We start from the raw sequence: 20,688 nt of genomic DNA, 5'->3' as shown, positions 1-20,688 counted from the left end.
GGTCCTTTTCCTTTTAAAAAATATTCTTGGAATACTGATGTAGTTTTACTATTACTGGACCACTGAGCAGACAATTTTATAGCCCTTTGGTCATGGTTTCAAATTGCTCTCCAGAATTATTGGATCAGTTCATAACTCCACTAGCAATTCATGAATGTCCTAATTTTCCCATATCCTTTCTAAAAATTATCATTTTTCTTTTCTTTCACATTAGCTAATTTGAAGGGTATAAGGTGGTATTTCAGAGTTTATTTTAAATTTGCATTTCTCTAACCAATAGTGATATAGAGCATAAAGATTTGTCCCAACTCCTTATTTTTACTCTACATATGGTTGTCTGTTTCCAACATGTTTCTTTTAAACGTGTTGTAGAATTTTGGTTTTTAATTCACTCTACTCTCTGCTTCCATTTTATGAGTGAATTTATCCCATTCACAGGATGATGTGATCATCACATCACAGGATGTGATTCACAGGAATGATGACGAGCTATATTTTTCTCCATCCATTTAATTTTTCTGCTGCTCCAGAATTCATTTTGAGGTGTTAATTAAAATTGTTTGGAGAGGAATTTGGTAGAGCCCAATCAAGTTTTTGCTTTATTCTGCCATTTTGGCTACAGATGTATTGGCTATAGAAATATTGAAAACAAGATTCATTCAATTAAAGGTGTTCTCCCCTCTGTATGATGACGGCGTATTTTAAAATCAGCCAGAGCCAGGAATTCAGATTTAGAGAAAATCTTCAATCTTTATTCTCAGTAGAGGTGAAGAAAGATCGGAAGTAAAAGGGAATCGGAGGTAAAAAGAGAAGCCAGCCAGACCAGAAGCCATGAGACCAGAAGCCCCCAGAGCAGATCCCAGCCAGCAGTCTCTCTCTGCCTCTCTTCCTGCCCCTCTGCTTCCACCCACCAAAATCGTCATTTCCTATATAACACATCAGGACTTGCACAGAGAGTGGGCGGGGGCCATTCTTTCTCTAAGCATATATATTAATAGAGTATGGTCCAATTACTATTTAGCCTCATGTGCTTGGGACCTCAGTGCATCAACTCAAGCCTCAGCCCATTACACCTCTGTATGAAAAAAAAAACAAAAAAAACTATTGCTGCATCTCTTGTCTTTATCTGTGTCATGAGAGGAAATCTCTGACATCCTTCAAGACATAGATAATGTAGCTTCTCTGGAGGAGCTCTTTCTTGCCCAACCTGCATCTCATGGTTTCAGGCTTTCCTTGGGGATCATTTTCCATCTACACTGTCTAAATCTCGCAATTACTTAGTTAATTGAATGTTGTCTGCAAGCAATTCAAAAGAGAAATATGGATCATGAAAATGGAATTTTTTGGCCTGCACAGCATAAATAAACAGAAGAATAGAAAAATTTGAATTCAGAATGGCAAATCTTTCCAAGAAAACAAAAGAGAGAACAATTGCCTGGTAATGTAAATAAACAGAAATGAGGAACAATCTGAAAGAAGAGAAACAAATAAAACAATTATATTAAAAGAATATATGACCTTTCTACAAGCAAAATACATCAACCTTGAAGACTATGTAGAGAAAATGTAAGGATCATAGGTCTGTAAGAACATGATAAGTCAAAAAAAAAAAAAACTGGACACTATAATTCAAGAAGTAGTACAAGAAAAGTGTTAGGAACTTCTAAACACCATAAATAAAGTGCCAATTGTAAGAAAATACAAATGAACATCAGGAGAAAATCAACAAAATAAATGTAAATTGCAAACTCTGTGACACAATGCCTAAATTTAGCAGTTCCAATGACAAATGACACAGTCTAAAAGTAATCAGAGGACAGACCTTAAAATATAAAGGAAAGGAAATTGGAAACTGAAAAACAAGACTATTACTCACTAGAAACCATGTGTGATGAAAAGCAAAAGCACCTGAGAGAGAATCCAAAATGCCATCTTCTGCATAACTGAGTCTAATTATCAATAGAAAGCATAGATTTTCAATAAATAAAAGCCCACTTGAAGTATTTCTATTAAAAACAAAAAAGGCATAAGTAGATTATTTGCTTTGCATGGTTTCATTGTGATTTCATCAATTGGAAAAATTCTTAGCATGGAAACTCCCTTCAGTGCAGAAGATCAGAAATGCGTATCTAGTCAAAAAGTTAAGAAAATTTCCCATGACACCATATCTTGTGTGTATTAGAAATTGGACTTCCTCCCAGGCCTTCTTGACAGTTGAATCGGCACTCTCTCTACTATGCCATGCCGCCATTTTGCCCCACTCTTTTGTATTGTTAACAGACTTTTGATTTCATTGATGTAGGGGACTTCTGGAAAGAAATTTCATATTTCTGTATAACATAACACTGTAGCTGGATAGCCTCTCTGCAACTTATGGCAAAAGGCAATTAACTGGAGGCAGTGAGAGGTTTAGTGACTTGATCAGAATCACATAGACAGGATGTGTTAGAGGTTGGACATAAGTACCAATATATAGTATGTGATTAATAAATATATTCCATTTAGTTTTATCTTTTGTATACAGGTGGGTGGGAGCTAAAGCTCTTTTTGATTCCTTTAAATTTGTGAATTGACAATCACACCACATTTCCAGGATATGCTGGTTCTGTTTGGGATGGGAGTAGATTGCAATTTTTTAAAATGAGCATATCCATACAGTCACTAAACCCAACGGAATTAAAAGCAGCGTATGAAAGATCATGAAAATATGTTGTTCACCAGAAATGCTAACTACCATTTTTCCCAAGGAAAGTCTGGGGAAGGAAGGGAGTAAGGAGAGTGAAAGGGTCTTTGTAATTCTGGTGTTTTTGCTGATTTTGTTAACAGCTTTCTTGGAAATGTCAGGGTTATGCAGGTGAATTTGACTATATGTGCTATTCAAGGAAAGAATAAAACAAGCTAGAAAAATGGAAATAGAAAATAAATCAAGCAGGTTTGCCCAACAAACAAAATGCCCAAGGGGATTCAAAACCCAAAACTGTTGGCTTGTGCCTCTCATCCTTTTTCACAAGACGTAATCACATTATTCTCTAAATCTCATCGGTATAAAACCATCTCCTGGCAGTCCAGTGTTATGAAAAGGTTGACAGATGCAGAACAAAAGGGTTTGCCTCAAATCTTGTTATGCTATGGAACTACAGCTATGCCTTTGGATAAGTAACTTCTCTCTGGTCTTTGCTTTGTAAAATGAGGGGGCTGAATTAGGTGGTGGCTAAGGCTCCTTCTAGTTCAACACCCTCTGCAATGGAGCTTTATAAACTATGATCCCAGCTTAGCATGTTTCCATGGTATTGAGAAAGCTGATGGGCAAGCCCAGCTTTGAGCAGTTTATTAACTTACGTCAGGATCAACTTTACTTGAAGGCAGAAAAAAGGTAGTTTACTAGATGGTATGAAAAGAATACCAGATTGTCACTTTCTTTCTCACTATTTCTCAAATTGGATTTAGGACCAGAAGTTCTGGGTTCAAATAATGACTCAAATGCTTTGTGTGTGACATCAGTCAAGTTATGTCTTAAAATCCCCAATTCTCAGAATATGAAAGACCTCACTAACGTCAAGTTCAACTTCTGAATGACCATGAATTCCTTCCAAATAATAGCTCCCAAATGCACAGGGCCCCTTCTCTGGAAAATCAAGATCTTCAAATGGAAGCTGGAGAACCATGTTCCAAGCATGTTGGAGAGATATTTTTACTAAGGTAATTGTCTCTTTTGTGCCAGGCATTCTGCCAGGCACTAAGGATGTCAGTAAATATAATAAAACAATCCCTATTCACAAGGAACATTCGGATATGGGTTGGAGTTAATGGCTGATTGCTCTACCCTCCGAGGCTGAATACATCTAAGTATTACTTTTCTTCACTCTCACTGCCCCTCAGATACTTGAATAAAGGTAACACATCTCTGTCCAGTTCTCTGCAGACTAACCAGATCGACTTTTTTGCAACTATCATGAAAGAACAATCCCAAGAGACAGAGTTTCTGAATAATTACCAATCAATGTATGGGTTATACTAGCCAGCAATCAATAAATGAATGGTTAGTGGCTTCTCTTGGTAACAAGTATCAAACCTTGGACAACCTGGATATTTATATTTCTAAATGTACTAAATAAATATTTAGTTATATACTCATGTAAAAGAGAATGCCCCTGACCAGTGAAAATCAACCCTGATGGGAGGACATTTAATGAGGAGGTAGCTTTGAAGTCTTCAGGTCCTGGTGGCTTGATCATGAGACTCAGCTGATGGCAGCAAACTGGACAGGGACATCCATCTCCATCCAGATCCCTCTGGTGGTTTTTCTCCTTTATGATCTGGGGCTCATGGAGTCTAATGGAGGGAGGGGTAAAGGGACAGGGACTCTTTTTCCAAGGGTAAAAACTCAACAAGACTTGATACTATTTACACTATAACAGATGTAGGTCATCTAATTGGATGGAGTTCTGCCCAAGATTGAAGAGCATGGTTTTTGAGGGCTAGAACAATCTCATCAATCATGCATGTCAGAGACTGACTTTTTAGAGGAACTGGACCTTAAACAATGGACTAAAGGAGAAATAATTAATGATTTGTTACTAATATAATAGTAATAAAATTTCTCTCCCTGTCAAATGGTGCCTCAGTGGATAGAAGGCTGGGCAGGAAGTCAGGAAGATCTGAATTCAAATCTGGCCTCAGATACTTACAAGCTGTTTACCAAAGGCATAGCTACCTATTACAACATCCAAGTTGTGCCTGAAACTTCTTTAGGGAGGGTGAGCTCACTTCCTTCAGCATGAGTTTTTGAAGCTATAACGTCAGATGCTATGGCTCCTGAGGACCTTCCACTTGTAGAACTGAGACGAGTTTTCATAAAGTTTAATCTATTAAAGGCTTTAGAAACCACAAAGTCCAACTTACTCATTTTCCAGATGAGAAAACTAAGGCACAATAAGATTGAAGGACTTGTCCAGAACCACATGGCTACTGTCTGTGGAATTATGTGAATCTAAGTCTTCTTGACTCCCAGTCCAGTGCACTATCCACTACCCCGTTATATTTTGTGATGTAAATATTAATGACAAGCTTAGGCTTCAGGCCCACCCGTCGCCTTCACCGTGAAAAAACCAACACCTACCCCTTTTCCAGACTTCCGACCCTTTTTGTGGAAAGGGACAATGGTATCGCACTAGACTTTTTCTCATTCCCTCCCAACTCCATTTTGTGCTTCCTCTTTGGAAGGATGCCCCTGGAGAGTGCATTGTGCTTCGGTCTGCAGCGGTTTGCTTTCAAAGTAACTAGCCCCACTGCATTTTCTGTTAGTAATCTAGATCCCAAATATGTAAGAAATGTCTCCCGCCATGCAAAGCAGCCATTCAGAACGTGTTCACCGTGGGTCAGTAAGGACTCAAAGCTTGGGGATGCGAGATGAAGGCTTTTCCACTTCTTTTTACGCTTGGAGGTATTCGTGTGGACAGCTTTTAATATCTCCGAGTGATTTGTAGGGGGAACTATGCCCAGGAAAGGAATAGATTGCTCATTCTGTTGCTGTGCTGATAGCTAACAGCAACCAGACAGCAGAAGGTCTCTCTGCAGATTTCCTTCCTGCTGCAAAATATGGAACAAAAGGTAAAAGCCTACTGGGGATCAGCCAGAGTGGGAAGCAGGCAGTGTCAGGGCCATTCCTGGCCCTGCTGGGCCTCTTGTTCTCCCACCATCTCGCTGACACAATTGCATTTCTCCTAATGGCAACAATACTGTGGACGTCTCCTGCAGCTCATCCTGAAGGTTGTGGAATCCCAAACTCAGCATCAGTGAGACACACTCCAAGGCAGGGATGGAGATTATCCCGCTTTTCCTGGAAGTTCCTGGAAGGTGTTTTTATCACCGTGTTAACTAACCAAAGACTGAGTTCAGCAGACCTGAAAAGAATGAGCTTCCCTCTGGTGATCAATGGGCAGCTTGGAAATGAGGATCTGATATAGGTCTTCAGGTAGGGTGCCATGTCCCAGCCTGGGGAATTAAGTCCTTGGCTTTCTGGCAAGGTCAGAATGAGACTCAGAACTGATAAGAATGGCCTTGTGGGAGGACAGAGCTTTGGAACAATATGGTCTTCCCTTTCCCAGAGCACTTTTCCCTGAACCTCTTAACTCCCTGCTACTCCTCACACTGGTTTTCGTGAATCTCTCCTCTCCTAGATTTCATGCCCCCCTCTTTGTTCACATCTTCCTCAGGATGCTCAGCTAAGGAGAAACTCAGACTTGATTCTCATTGACATTTCATAAAGAACACCAGACCTACGACCTTTCTTTATAATCAGGGGACTTAATCTTGAATGCTCTTTGGCAGGATTGTAAGACTCACATTTCGGGTTTGCATTATAACTAAGCTCTTTTAGATGCTCACAGTGCATGGGCTGCTGGGACATGTGGGATGTCCTTTCCCATTGTCCACCTGCATCACAGTCCCTTGGGTTTAAGCCTAGGGGTGTCTTTTCTATGACTAGAGCCTAGGAGATCCCATTGATGAACTTCCATGCATAATTATCAGAGAAATCATTCAGACAACAAGAAGAAATTAGATTTTGAAAGTAACATTTGCTAAAGTCATAATTGGTACCCAATATCTCTCCTTCCTAGAATGGGACACATATTCTCCCATGAGTGCCTACAAAGTTCAGGCCAAAGTCATCTCAGGCTTAGAAAACATGTATGGCAAATAACAGTGATGGGGTACAGCCTCTGGGGAAGAGGGAGCGATAACCCTAAGGTCTTTGGGAGGGCTGCAGTGCCACAAACATTGCTGGCTGTTAGGTAACAATTTGTGGTCAGTAATAATAAAGTTTCTGAGACAATAATGATGTCCATACCAGACCACTCCTCAAATCCACCTCTAAGTAACAAAATTAGCAGATTAGTGGCATGAAGCCCCAAAACAACTAGGAGGCTCAGTGAATAGAGCACCAGACCTGAAATCAGGAGGACCTGAGTTCAAATCTGACCTCAGGCACTTAACACTTCTCAGCTGTGTAACCCTGGGCAAGTCACTCAACCCCAATTGCCTCAAGAAAAAAAAGAGAATGATCATTTCCCTGAAATAGCTCCCCAAAGGAAAAACCAGAATCCAATACCACATTGGCAATAGAAAACTCATTCTGGCCATAGTGACCCTTTCCAGTCTGACTCCAGTCAAGGCGGCCACGTGGATCACGTATGACTCTTCTCCATGCTTTTTCTCCATTCCAATCCAACTAGTCCATTTGCTGTTCCCTGAACTCAGCGTTCCATCTCTGGCATCCCGGTGTTTGTACACTTTGTCACCTGAGCCTTCGTCAATGATACCTCTTGGAATCCTTCAAGTAGACGAGCTTGATTCCCCCAGTGATTATTGCTGGCTGCATTCTATTTCATATAGATTCTACATTTATTTATTTGAGCCAGTGTCATATCCCCACAACAGAATGTAAGCTTCCTAAGGGACGGGAGTGGTTTTTGTTCATTTGTTTGTTTTGGTTGTTGTTGTTTTGTCCTTTGTTCTCAAAAAGGAGATCTTGGAGGTGATCCATGACAGGCAAGTGCATTGGATTTAGGTGAGAGAGGTTGGGCAAGGTCACCGGCCTCACTTTCCCCTTGGGAGCCATCTGAGTTGAGTGGCCAGATATACATCAAGTTGACAGAAGATGACCTGTTTTTTTTTTTTTTTAGTTTAGTTTAGTTTTTAGTTAGTTTAATTTAGTTTAGTTTTAGTTTTTTTTAGTTTAGTTTAGTTTTAGTTTCCTGTGCCTAGAACTCTGCCAGCAGTAGTACTTAGTACCTAAGTAACTAAGTAAAGAAGACTTACTGAATTCAGTGGACTTCCAAGCCCATAGTTGCCTTATTCTGCTGCCCTTCAAAACACCCACTTAGTTGGTCACTGGCTTCAGATGTTTCCAGAGAAATTTATGGGTTGCTTAGCAAGGAAAGACTATTGGTGACAAAGAGATTTAAAAAGAAAAAAACCCTTCAGAACTTTAATCATCTAAAATGTATGACTCACCAACAACTGCTATCTATTATTCAAGTGCGTCATTTGAACACTCATTGACAATCATTTAATTTAGTGGTGATGTTTGTGTCGAACAGTCCAAGGAACTCATTTTCTAGGTGAGGAAAGTAAAGCTTAATTTGAAGAGAGATGTCACCACTTCTATAACGGCAAAAAATACTCAGTGCGCATTGATGGACCATGTCAACATAATTAGAATGATGATACTCTCTTAGTTAATATATATTTTGTGCTATTCTTAAAGCACAAATTATATGTTTCATAAAATTAATTCCTTAAAAATCATTTGAATGAACAAAAACTCTAGACTCTAAAGAGAAATAATTAAAAAGTAGGGAGGAAGAGGCCATAGATTTACAAATCTTTTAATTATACAATAAAGCAATAACCATCAGCATGATTTACTACTAATTACAAATCAGAATAGTAAGTGCATACCAGAAATTAGATAAGCAAGAACCAGATGTAATCAAGATCAGTCATCCAATAAGTAATAAACTCAAGAACATAAATTACTTGGGAAATGACTCATGTTCTAACAGAGCTGCTGGGAAAATGGAACGTAATCTGTCAGAAATTAGCTTTAAATTAGTAGAGTGTTCTACGTGGCATGTGTGGGATACTGTGGACCACATGACCCCAATAATAGATACGCATCTGAGTATCAAAGGTCCTAACGAAACATCGTTATGGCTATGGCTCAGGAGAGAATTCATTGAAAGCAGAAGTAACGATACAAGGTCAAATAGATATCAATTACATGAAATTTAAAAACTGTTGGAATCTTTACAAACTGTTAAGCCATCAGAGTTGATTTGATCTTAGAAAGAGATATTTTGGGCCAGAACTGAGGTGTGAATTCGGTGTTTCTTTCTAAACCCTGAACTCTCCCAAACGTGTGAACTCCATTGAGTACTTAGATACTTATGAGCTCTTTAAAGGTATGAACACAAGCATTGTTTCCATCAGTATTAGCAACTTATCACCTTGTAAGGATTCCCTCTAAGGTGTGAACCAATAAGCACTGTATCAATTCTATTGAGTTCACACCAGGATTCTGACATCACCCTTGAGTTTTCACCTTGTTTCAAGTTGAGTTGACACTAGGATTCCAACAAAAAACTTCTGCAGGAACCAGATAAATGCAAAAAAGACTTTATTTATAAATATTCCTGATTAAAGCTCAATTTCATAATTTCATAAATTCAAATTCACAATAAAATTCAAAGTCATAATAACTATATTGATATAGTTATATTTGCACATATATGCAGATTTGTGAACTATGTATATATAGATGTTGTATACATGTGTATATCTATATAAATTGTATGTATATATATATATATATAATTACATATATATATGTTTGTATAACTACAGGTATCCCAAAGTCTTGGTGTAGTTTTAAACTATTGAAGCTTCAAATGCTATCTAAAAGACCAAGACTCATTCTTCAATACATAAGTGGGTCTTTCCAAGGAAGAACTTTATACTCCCATATAAAGACCTCCTGACTATTCCTCTGATCAGTCTGAGACAGTGTCTATGAAGAGGTTGACTTTATATTATTATTATTATTATTATTATGTTGAATTCATGCCCATTACCATCACATGATCCAGAATGCCAGCTCTGTTTCCAACATCCCTCCTGGCTCATTCACTTTCTCCTTAACCTCCACAACAGCTGCTTCACCCACCATGGAAACCTTTCTTCTCTACTTGTTTCTTGTCTTCACCTATTCCTTTTTCATCTCTATGTTTTGTCTTTTTCAATTTTTAGAGCAGGGTTTTTGTATCACCAGTTTTAATACATGCTTGATACTGTATTAAATAATATTGAAAAAATAATAATAAATTTTCTCTCTTTTCCTTTTGTTTCTTTATTTCTAAGTCACTAATAATAAAGTAAATGCAAATTAAAATGAGTTTTCAGTTTCACCTCAACTCCTGTATGGCAACAGAGATGACAGAAAACTGCAAGACTCGGTCCTGGACGAGCTTCAGAAGGAAAGCACCATGATATATCATTGGCAGAGGTTATGTACTGGTCCAAGTATCCTGGGCAGAAATGTGCAATTATGCCGAAAGGTGATGAAATTGGTTTTTTGCTCTCTGGTCCAGCGATCCACCTGCCAGGAATATATCTCAAGGAGATTAAAAACAGAGACAAAATTCTAACATACACTAAAGTATTGGCAACAATATATCTGGTGTGTGTGTGTGTGTGTGTGTGTGTGTGGAAGGAGTAGCAAGTTGATTCTCACTGACTGGGAAACAACAAAACACTCTTTATTCTCTGAATTTTTTGGTGCAGTAAGAAATAGTGACTAAGAGTAAGACTAGGAAGCGTGGGGAGATCTGAATGAACTGAGGCAGCAAAAGGAGAGCAGAACCAGGACAATAATTATCACAGTGACTCCAAGAAAAAATCCTGTCTGCCAGCTTTACTTGAGATCCAGGCAAGGGACCATGAGAGAACAGCATTGAGAATATCCTCAGATGCGGCCTCTCTTTCTGTGGCTTGGGCTTAATGGTTTTCCTTTGTTACCAGGGAGAGTTTGGTTTTGGTGGGGGTGTTGGGGATAGGGTGGGGAACATTAAAAATGACAGATATAAAAACAAAAGACATCTATAAACTGTATTTTCAAAAAATAAGTAAAACATTCTTGCTCTTAAAAAAGGCAACAAATTGAACTCATTTCCCCAGATGTTTGGTGCTTAAAAATAGACTTACAGAAATCCAACCCCCCCATTCACTCAATGAACATTTATTAAGTGCCCACCCTGTGCCAAGCTCCTTTCTAGGCACTGGGCTACAAAACACAAATGAAACAATCTGCCTTCATGTGAGTTTTAATAAAAGACAAACCCCAGAGGCAAAGCCACCTAATAAAAAGCCATTTAACAATGAACGAGACTGATGTTTCACACTGGATTTGTATTGTCATAATCAAAAACTTTCATTCCAACCTGAGGTTCTGGGGGAGATTTGAGAAGGGATGAAAAGGCTTGGAACAGCCTCGCCTAATGCTTAGCAAATAGTAGGCACTCAATAAATGTTTGTGGAATAAAGAAAGAATGCCTTTATGAAAATCAATCCTTATTGTGCCCTTCTTTCTCCTCCCGTGTCATGTTCTGGTTGAGGGACTCTTATCTCCCCCAGGCCCTATCTCTGCAAAAGAAAGAGCAAGATGTTGATGCGAGTGAGATACAGGATGAAAAGGGAGAATAGAAGGAGGGGGAGGAGGAGGATGAAAAAAAGGAAGAAGAAGAGGAGGATAGGAAGGGAGGGGGAAAAGGGGGAGGAAGAAAAGGACGAAGAGGAGAACTTAGAAAGTGCCTTCTAGGATGTAAATCAATAAGTCAACATAAAAAATACTGATTAGTCAGCATCAGGGAATCTAGAAGTGATGAGCTCTAAAAAGCACAATTCACATTTCTTTTTTTTTTTTTATTTAATAGCCTTTTATTTACAGGATATATACATGGGTAACTTTACAGCATTAACAATTACCAAACCTCTTGTTCCAATTTTTCACCTCTTACCCCCCCCACCCCCTCCCCTAGATGGCAGGATGACCAGTAGATGTTAAATATATTAAAATATAAATTAGATACACAATAAGTATACCTGACCAAAACGTTATTTTTGCTGTAGAAAAAGAATCAGTCTCTGAAATATTGTACAATTAGCTTGTGAAGGAAATCAAAAATGCAGGTGGGCATAAATATAGGGATTGGGAATTCAATGTAATGGTTTTTAGTCATCTCCCAGAGTTCTTTTTCTGGGTATAGCTAGTTCAGTTCATTACTGCTCCATTAGAAATGATTTGGTTGATCTCGTTGCTGAGGATGGCCTGATCCATCAGAACTGGTCATCATCTAGTATTGTTGTTGAAGTATATAATGATCTGGTCCTGCTCATTTCACTCAGCATCAGTTCATGTAAGTCTCTCCAGGCCTTTCTGAAATTATCCTGTTGGTCATTTCTTACAGAACAGTAATATTCCATAATTTTCATATACCACAATTTATTCAACCATTCTCCAACTGATGGACATCCATTCAGTTTCCAGTTTTTAGCCACTACGAAAAGGGCTGCCACAAACATTCATGCACATACAGGTCCCTTTCCCTTCTTTATAATCTCTTTGGGATATAATCCCAGTAGTAACACTGCTGGATCAAAGGGTATGCACAGTTTGATAACTTTTTGAGCATAGTTCCAAACTACTCTCCAAAATGGTTGGATTGTTCACACCTCCACCAACAATGCATCAATGTCCCAGTTTTCCCATCCCCTCCAACAATCATCATTATTTTTCCTGTCATCTTAGCCAATCTGACAGGTGTGTAGTGTATCTTAGAGTTGTCTTAATTTGCATTTCTCTGATTAATAATGACTTGGAGCATCTTTTCATATGACTAGAAATAGTTTCAATTTCTTCATCTGAGAATTGTCTGTTCATATCCTTTGACCATTTTTCAATTGGAGAATGGCTTGATTTTTTATAAATTAGAGTTAATTCTCTATATATTTTGGAAATGAGGCCTTTATCAGAACCTTTGACTGTAAAAATATTTTCCCAGTTTATTGCTTCCCTTCTAATCTTGTCTGCATTAGTTTTGTTTGTACAAAACCTTTCTGTTTGGTATAATCGAAATTTTCTATTTTGTGATCAGTAATGATCTCTAGTTCTGCTTTGGTCATAAAGACCTTCCCCTTCCACAGGTCTGAGAGGTAAACTATCCTATGTTCCTCTAATTTATTAATAATTTCATTCTTTATGCCTAGGTCATGAACCCATTTTGACCTTATCTTGGTGTATGGCGTTAAGTATGGATCAATGCCTAGTTTCTGCCATATTAGTTTCCAATTTTCCAGCAATTTTTATCAAACAGTAAGTTCTTATCCCAAAAGCTGGGATCTTTGGGTTTGTCAAAGACTAGGTTGCTATATTTGTTGACTGTTTTATCCCTTGAACCTAATCTATTCCACTGATCAACTAATCTATTCCTTAGCCAATACCAAATAGTTTTGGTAACTGCTGCTCTATAATATAATTTTAGATCTGGTACAGCTAAGCCACCGTCATTTGATTTTTTTTTCATTAATTCCCTTGAAATTCTTGACCTTTTGTTTTTCCATATGAACTTTGTTGTTATTTTTTCTAGCTCATTAAAATAGATTTTTGGGAGTCTGATTGGTATAGCGCTAAATAAATAGATTAGTTTAGGTAATATTGTCATCTTTATTATATTTGCTCGCCCTATCCAAGAGCATTTAATATTTTTCCAATTGGTTAGATCAGACTTAATTTGTGTGAAAAGTGGTCTGTAATTTTGCTCATAAAGTTTCTGATTTTCCCTTGGCAGAGAGATTCCTAAATATTTTATATTATCAGTAGTTACTTTAAATGGAATTTCTCTTTGTAACTCTGACTGTTGGATTTTGTTAGTGATATATAAGAATGCTGATGACTTATGTGGGTTTATTTTATAACCAGCAACTTTGCTAAAGTTGTGGATTATTTCTAATAACTTTTTAGCAGAATCTCTGGGGTTCTCTAAGTATACCATCATGTCATCGGCAAAGAGTGATAATTTGGCTTCCTCATTGCCTATTCTTATTCCTTTAATCTCTTTCTCAGCTCTTATTGCTATAGCTAGCGTTTCTAATACAATATTAAATAGTAATGGTGATAGTGGGCAACCTTGTTTCACTCCAGATCTTATTGGGAATGGTTGCAATTTGTCTCCATTACATATGATGCTTACTGATGGTTTTAAATAGATGCTGCTGATTATTTTAAGGCAAAGTCCATTTATTCCTATACTCTCAAGTGTTTTTAATAGGAATGGATGTTGGATTTTATCAAATGCTTTTTCTGCATCTATTGAGATGATCATATGGTTTTTGCTAATTTGGTTATTAACATGGCCAATTATATTGATAGTTTTCCTAATATTGAACCAGCCCTGCATTCCTGGTATAAATCCTACTTGATCATAGTGTATTATCTTGGAGATGATTTTCTGTAGTCTTTTTGCTAATATCTTATTTAAGATTTTAGCATCAATATTCATTAGGGAGATTGGTCTATAATTTTCTTTCTCTGTTTTCAGCCTACCTGGTTTAGGTATCAGTACCATGTCTGTGTCATAGAAGGAATTTGGTAGGACTCCTTCATTCCCTATTTTATCAAATAATTTATATAGCATTGGGGCCAATTGTTCTTTAAATGTTTGGTAAAATTCACATGTAAATCCATCTGGTCCTGGGGATTTTTTCTTAGGGAGTTGTTTAATTGCCTGTTCTATTTCTTTTTCTACAACACTTTAAGGACTACATAGAACTTCCCTCATCATCTCCCCTATGAAGGTGAAGAAGGTGCTCTTGATATTAATATGCCCAATTCATGCTCAAAGAGATAAAGGGCTTTGCCCATTGATCATAGCACATAGATCTAGAACTGATAATTACTTCAAAGACTATCAAGACCAAAAATTGGGTAAACTGAGGAAGTCACTTGCCCAAAATTAGATAGGTGTTAAGAGACCGAAGCAGGTTCGGAACCTGGATTTGGAGTCCAGGTCCAGCATCTACTATGTCCCCCTGCCTCTGTCTTTATGAGAGACATTCATAGGATTATTTCCATTGAATTTATGCATTTAACTATTTAACTATTAACAGCATCCACTATGTCCCCCTGCCTCTGTCTTTATGAGAGACATTCATAGGATTATTTCCATTGAATTTATTTAGTGCCTCCATAGCTTTTCTTTCTTTCTGTATCCTCAGATTAGAAATTCAAATGTCATGAGCAGCCATTTTAGCAACAGCTGGCCCTGATATATGTATGAGTGTGAGAAAGGTGGAGAGACTCTCTAGAAATACAGCCTGATGCAGACAAAGGCTGAGCTGGGCTTCTAATTAGCCCCTTTAGAAACCGTCAGGAAAGAAAAGATGGCAGCAGGGAACTCCTGGATGGACATTGGCTGGCTTTTCAAGGATCTCACTGGTGAAATGAATGGTGTCCTTCTGTGGCCTGTGCTGAAATGTCAATGGCCCAGATGGACTTCTTCCTGGGGACTCCTGGAGCCCAGCTCTGAGAAGATATGAAAATAACATGTGTGTTCCAACGAACCTGTGTGTGAAATAATCTGTTAAAATTCCCAGGATCTGCACACGCCTCTGTGACTCTCTGTGGACTAATGGGATCTTTTTGATATCAGGGATCTTTTTTTTCAGACTCTTCTCAGAAAGATAATTAAATTTTTACTTCAAGATCTCATTGACTCTTAGAAATACAGATCACTAAGTGACTATTACAGGTGGTGGTATATTTATATGCATCATTATTTTTGTTATGTCATTATTGAAAGAGAGAACATAGGATCATAAATGTAGAACTTGTAGGGACCTCAAAGGCCCTCTAGTAGAACCTCTTCATTTCACAGATGAGAAATCTGAATGAAGTCTGGGAATTTCCAATGACTTCTCCAGAGTCATATAGGCAATAAGCACCACATTGGTACATAGACTGCAGTTATTTCCATGGTGCTCTTTTCCTATCTTTCTACCTTGCATTTTTTGTTGTCTTATTGTAATTGTTAGCATTTCAAGGATCATATCAAATAATAGCGGGGACAATGGGTATTTTTATCTTAATCTATGATTCATTGGAATATATGCACATTACATATGTTTCTTTTTGATTTTAGATAGAACTTTAATGATACTTAAAAATGTCCCTCTATGCATATATTTTGTACATTTTATACAATTTTTCATATAATTTTTAGCATAAATGACTGCTGTAGAAATCATTGATTTTGGATATTTTGTCTTTAATATGATTAATTATATAATTTTGTGGACTACTTTTGTTATTTTGAGTTAATATTGTTACAATTTGAATTAATGATGAAGGATGTCTTGGATAAATTGCTATAGCCTACTTAATGAGATTTTGTTTTGATTTTTTCAAATTGATGCTCATTAATGACATCAATTCATTGTTCCTTTTTGCTTTATTCTTCACAGGTTTAGGCATTAATGCTATGTTTGACTCAAAAAAAAAAAAAGGATTTTGATAGAGAATTTTTAAAAAATCAATTTCTGAGAATAATTTATGCAGAAATGGTGGTAATTTGTATTTACAGGTTAAATATATTGTCCTGCAAGACTAGAAAGAGAAGAGATTCCCTTTTTCTTTTGATGGTTCTTTTTCAACTAGTTCCATTTCTATTGTTGAGCATGGATTATTAATGATCTCTATTTGATATTCAGTTTGGAAACTTCATGTTCTGAAGTCATTCTCCCTCCCTCCTTCTCTTTTCCTTCTTTCCTGCCTTCCTTCTTTTCTTCCTTTCTTTCTTTGTTTCTTTTTCTTTTGTTGTTATTGTTATTTGTCCTTTATTTTTAAAGAAGACCATGACAACATGGGGATCATTTTGACTTCTGCATGAATTAGACTGATGTGAGATAAGAGTTGCACCAAGTTGTCAGCCTCACTTTCACTGAAGTCCAATGGCAGGATAAAAGTAGAGATGAAGGGCCCAGGATGACCTTTGTGGAAGTTTTCAAATTTTCTCCTGTCTATCCCACTCTTGTCCTTAAATGTTTTCAGGATAATTTTGAATAATTAGAATAATTGTATTTCTTACTAAACTTTATTTTTTTTAAAAATGTTCTACTCAACTATCTTAGTTGTTTTTATGATGAATTTATGCTCATATCTAGAATCATCCTTCTTTATAACATCTAAAAAAATAAATTTTTCTTCTGACCCAGTATTGCTCTTGGCCAATTCTCTTCCTGGCAAGCAGGTAAAAGTCTCCCAACAGAGTTATCACATCCTTTTGCTCTCCTATATGGAAACTGAAATAGTAAATAGGTTAAACTTTCATTGGAAATTGTTTCAATCAATGTTGATGGCCTTTCTGCTTCATTTAAGTATCAATAATTTAGTTAAATGAATCATGTTGGGATTATTTCCATTGCATGTCATATTTTTTCCTTGTTTTTGTTTTGTTTTCTTAGATTTATTGTTTTTCATTCATTTCAGTCATGTTTGATTTTTTGTAACTCCATTTGGGATTTTCTTAAAGATATTGGAATGGTTTGCCATTTCCTTCTCCAGCTCATTTTATAGATGAGGAACTGAGGCAAACAGGGCTAATTGACTTGCTCAAGGTCACAACTAGTAAATATCTCTGCCCAAATTTGACCATAGGTCTCTTTGACTTCAAGTCTGGCACTCAATCCATTACCTTGCCTAGATGCTCCTTCTTACTTTTAGATTTAACTTTAATTTCTGCTTAACAGTTTTACTATACACAGAGAGCTGATTCAGGAACTCACAAGCGATGAATCATTTCTTATCTGTTTATAACAAATCACTCTTGCTGCTTTGGGATGTAATTCTCATCACATCTTGCGCTTCTCCCCATTTCTCTAAGAAAGTATTTACAATACATAACTACAGGGCTTCTGTGTTGCCTACAATTCTTGGATTTCTTTTATTCCTTCCTCCTGCATCATTTTCATTTCTACAATAAATAGTGATTTAGAGTATTTCATCATATGACAATAGATGACTTTAATTTCTTCACTTACCGAGAAGGTCATATTTGAACTCAGGTCTTCCCAACTCCAAACCCAGGGTTCTTTTCTTTCCCCTACCCACTGCCCTATATACGTTCTACAAACAACACTGATATATCATCTGCATTTATTTCCATGATGGTCTTTTTCTTTTCTTTTATTGTGCAAATATCAATACAGGAGGCAATCAATATAGGAGGCATTATTACGTAAGCACATCGCAATATAACACAGGCTAGTAGTAATGGTAACAAATAACATAAATCAACATGAAGAATTTACACATGTCCTTAAGTACTAGAAAGAGTCCAAAAGGAACCCATTGTCCATTATTTCGTGTGCCAGGAATTCAATAATTCCTGTAAGCTTTGAAGTAAACAATTTTCATAACATGAATTAACATACAGAATTGCACATGTCCATAAATCCTAAAAATAGTCCCAAAGGAATCCAAGGGAAAGATGGGAGTTACATCAGGATTTCTGTGCAATATCACCCCAGACTTAACTTTGTGCTGGGTATTTCTCATGTATCACCACTTTTCCCTTGCACAACATGTATCCTCAAGAACAGCAGATTATGAGGAATGGCTGAAATAAGGCTTGGACCCCTGAAGTTCTGTTTCACTCAGTGCAATCCCCCCCATCAGCTGGAAGGCAGCCTCGGCCACGGAAGCTAGCATTATAAAATGGTGCAGTAATAGAAGTAACTGGACCAGGAAGAGGAGGCGTCTGCTCCAATGATGTCGTAGCCACTGGCGACCACAGTGGGATGGGACTGGTCAGGCAGCCACGGGTCAGGAGTAATGATTGTAGAGCGGTGGGGCATGAAGAGTGCCATGACGAGAAGCAATATACTCTGCATAACTGATTGTCACTTTCTCGCTGCGGTATCTGGTGAGTTTAATTGTTTTTCTAAATTCATTGGTAATTGGAGCCTTAAAGCCGCCTTTCCTGAGCAAGGAGTCTATTGTCTGGATCTGATCCCAATCTTGTTCCTTAGCGACCTCAGGTAAATATGTGGCTGTCCTTTTAACACCTTTTTCGTCGATGAACTCAATTCGAATCCCATGTACCCCTACCTCCCAGTCAAGGTAGTCACTGGCATCCTCAAAGTTAGTAAGAAGGGAGACAGAGCAGAAAAGTTTAGGCAGCTCCTCGCGGGTCAGGGGGGGAAATCTGCTGTCCATAAGTGCACTGGTTAATGCGTATTCCCTGAGTCCTGAATGAAGATTCATGGCCGAGAAGGTTCCAATGCAGCCACGAAGCTGTTTGTCTCTCCCCATCTTCCATGTCACAAAGAGTGGGTAGGGGTCATTGGTGAATCTAGGAAGTCGTGGCTGGGAGAAGCCATAGAGATGGCAATAGAGGACATCGAAGCAGTAGCAGCACATTTCCGCTGTCACCACCAGATTCTTGGTGGTATTGGCAGTTCCACTGGGCTGGGAAAGTGGGCTCAGAGCTCCCCAAGTGGGATTCATTCGAGTAATTGGGGAATTTCCAGGCCCCAGAGTTAAGTGAGACACATTCTCCCTTCCATTGCTCCCATCCACATGCTGGTGGCTCTGAAGAGGACCTGAACTAGAGCCAGGTACAGTTGTTGACTGGTTCCCGTGACTGTGTGTTCCACTTCCTGATAATTTAGGCGTCTTTACCCCGCAACAGCCTGCTGCCAACTTGGGCTCTAGTGGAGGAACACAGCGTCTTTTATCCATCCTGATTCAGTGCTTGAGGTCTGGAATGCTGCAGAACCTGAAATCAGAAAATGTATATGGTCAGAGGGGCAGCTACAGCAGAGGGGGGGAGCTATTTTGTATTTGCAATGAATTTTCCTTTTTCCAATTCCATTCCAGCTTTCTGTACCTTTTTTCCCGTCTCTGGAGCAGTTGGGACTTCTTGTACTGTGCCTCCTCCTGCTTCACGGAGCCACGCACCTGGGTAGGGGCTCCTGCGAGAAGCGGGCCCTCCAGTCGGAGTGAAGAGGGTCGAGCCGGGCCAGGCCGGAGGAAAGGGAGGAAGAAGTGGGAAGGAGAAGGAGAAATTATCTTAACCTCTAGAGCTTCCTCCATATATATGATCTCCCAAAGGTTAACTCCTCCTTCTGGAGGCAGGGCTTAAGGGAGGTGTAAATTCGGATATCTCATCCTAAACCGTGTGAACTCCAATGAGTACTTAAATATTTCTTGCTTCTATAAGCTCTCTAAAGGTGTGAACACAGCATTATTGTCTATCAGTATTAGCAACCCATCACCCTGCAAGGATTCACTCTAAGGTGTGAACCAACAAGCACTGTATCAATTCTGCCCAGTTAACACCAGGACCCTGACATCACCCTTGAGTTTTCACCTTGTTTCAAGTTGAGTTGAGTTTTCACCTTGTTTCAAGTTGAGTTGAGTTTTCACCTTGTTTCAAGTTGAGTTGACACTAGGATTCCAACAGAAAACCATGTTTTCATTGTCACTTGGGTCTCCTTTTTTGCTCATGAAGAGTCACTTGAGTTCAAAGTGAGCTATGAGCCAACTGATGAAGCTTTCAAAGTTTGAGGATTTCCTTCCTCCTTTCTTTCTCTTTTCTTATCTCTTTCTCAGAGACTCAAGGCTTTTCTGAATATTTCTTTTATCATCCCTTTGATCCCAATTTTCCAGGCCATCTCTTTCATTAAGAGACCTGTTCACTGATGTTCTGTTGACACATACTTCTGGATAATAATTAATCTTACTTCCAGAGTAAAAAATATTAGCATTTTACCTTGAGTCTTGGGGTAGAATATATTGAATCCAAATCCAGTCCAATCTGAGAACGATTTTTAAGCAACTTAGGTTAGACCTTCTTCTTGTTCTTGTGGGGCTCTCAGGCAGGCTCGTCAGAGGTGCACAGAAGAAATTCTAAACATGAAATTCCAGGCACCGTAACAGAGAAGCCATGGAGTCTGGGTCACTGAATTTTTTGGTGGATAACTATTGACAGGACCAAGCTTGTGGGAGCCCCAACCTTTAATTTCTATCTCTTCCCTTTTTAACTGTATTCAACAAAGATGAGCAACACTGAG

General features: G+C 38.2%; 1 pseudogene; it reads right to left on the bottom strand.

Annotated features, from left to right (window-relative positions):
• Positions 1-18,436: 18,436 nt before the first annotated feature.
• Positions 18,437-19,530, bottom strand: LOC100915952 (annotated as a pseudogene).
• Between the last annotated feature and the right edge of the window lie 1,158 nt (positions 19,531-20,688).

This window comes from Sarcophilus harrisii, chromosome 4 (assembly GCF_902635505.1).
Source record: "Sarcophilus harrisii chromosome 4, mSarHar1.11, whole genome shotgun sequence".
Classification (NCBI taxonomy): Eukaryota; Metazoa; Chordata; class Mammalia; order Dasyuromorphia; family Dasyuridae; genus Sarcophilus; species Sarcophilus harrisii.
The sequence above is the reverse complement of the archived record's forward strand: the minus strand, read 5'-3'. Positions and strand labels throughout refer to the sequence as shown.